Source organism: Dipodomys spectabilis, unplaced genomic scaffold (assembly GCF_019054845.1).
Source record: "Dipodomys spectabilis isolate Male_0828 unplaced genomic scaffold, ASM1905484v1 ptg000062l, whole genome shotgun sequence".
NCBI classification, from domain to species: Eukaryota; Metazoa; Chordata; class Mammalia; order Rodentia; family Heteromyidae; genus Dipodomys; species Dipodomys spectabilis.
In genome coordinates this window covers 2,679,661-2,681,191 of record NW_024870739.1, presented here as the reverse complement: position 1 = coordinate 2,681,191, position 1,531 = coordinate 2,679,661, and the positions used below count along the sequence as shown (strand labels likewise).

Below are 1,531 nucleotides of genomic sequence, written 5' to 3'. Positions count from 1 at the left end.
TGTTGAGCTTTTTTTTTCTTTTGGTCGGTCATGGGCTTGAACTCGGGGCTTGGGCACTGTTCCTGTGCTCTTAAACTCAAGGCTGAGCGCTCTACTGCTCGAGCCACAGCACCACTTCCGGTTTTCTAGTGGTTTATTGGAGATAAGAGTCTCACGGACTTTCCTGCCCAGGCTGGCTTTGAACAATGATCCTCAGATCTCAGCCTCCTAAGTAGCTAGGATTACAGGCATGAGCCACCAGCGCCTGGCATGTTGAGCATTGTTTCAAATGTTTATTTGGTATTTACATATTTTCCTTGGTGAAGCAGCTGCTCAAATTTTTGGCCCATTTTACTTTTTTTTTGGGGGGGGGGGGTCTGGTCGTGGGGCCTGAACTCTGGGCCTGGGCGCTGTCCCTCAGCTCTTCAGCTCACGGCGAGTGCTCTACCACTTGAGCCACAGCGCCACTTCCGGCTTTTTGCTTATGTGGGGCTGGGAATTGAACCCAGGGCCTCATGCGTGCAAGGCAAGCGCTCTACCACTGAGCCACCTTCCCAGCCCCCCATTTTACTTATTTTTTGATGCCAGTCCAGGGGCTTGAACTGAGGGCCTGGACTCCACTTCTGAGCTCTTTTTGTTCAAGGCTAGCACTCTACCACTGGAGCCTCAGCTCTACTTCTGCTTTTTTGGTGATTAATTGGAGATGAGACCCAAGTACTTTCCTGCCCAGGCTGGCTTTAAATCATAATCCTCAGACCTCAGCTTCCTGAGTAGCTAAGATTACAGATATGAGCCATCAGTTCCCAGCTGGCCCATTTTGTTTGCTTATGATAGAGTCTCATTGTGTAGCCCCGCTGGCCTCAAATTTGCATCAACTTCCTGAGTGCTGGGATAGGGGTTTGAACCACCATACCTAGGCTAAATTGATTGTTCCATTTTTAAAAATTGCATCCTCTTATTTTATCGCAGAAGTTCTTTATGTATCTAGTTGTGAGTTCATTCTCAGACATATATTTTATCAATACTCCTTTCCAATGTTACTCTTTCACTTTTTCATTTAAATAACTTTTTTTTGGGGGGGGGGGTCCAGTCATGGGGCCTGAACTCTGGGCCTTGGCGCTGTCCCTCAGCTCTTCAGCTCAAGGCTAGCGCTCTACCACTTGAGCCACAACACCACTTCTGGCTTTTTTCTTTTTGCTTATGTGGTGCTGAGGAATCGAACCCAGGGCCTCATGCATGCAAGGCAAGCGCTCTAGCACTGAGCCACCTTCCCAGCCCTAAATAATGTTTTATTTTAATGAAGTGCAATGATCTACTTTTTCCCTTTTTTTTTTTTAATTGGTTGTGGGACTTGAATTCTAGATCTGGGTGCTGTCTCTGAGCTTTTCAGCTCAAGGCTAGACCTCTACCATTTGAGCCACAGTGCCACTTCTGGTTTTCTGGTAGTTTATTGGAGATGAAGACGGGTGCCGGTTGCTCACACCGGTAATCCTAGCTACTCAGGAGGCTGAGATCTGAGAATTGCTGTTCAAAGCCAGCCTGGGCAGGCAAG

At 47.7% G+C, this 1,531-nt stretch overlaps 1 non-coding gene across 1 annotated transcript; it reads right to left on the bottom strand.

Annotated features, from left to right (window-relative positions):
* Positions 1 to 458: 458 nt before the first annotated feature.
* Trnaa-ugc lies at positions 459 to 538 on the bottom strand. The gene has a single exon. It is a non-coding gene; the product is annotated as a tRNA-Ala (tRNA).
* Between the last annotated feature and the right edge of the window lie 993 nt (positions 539 to 1,531).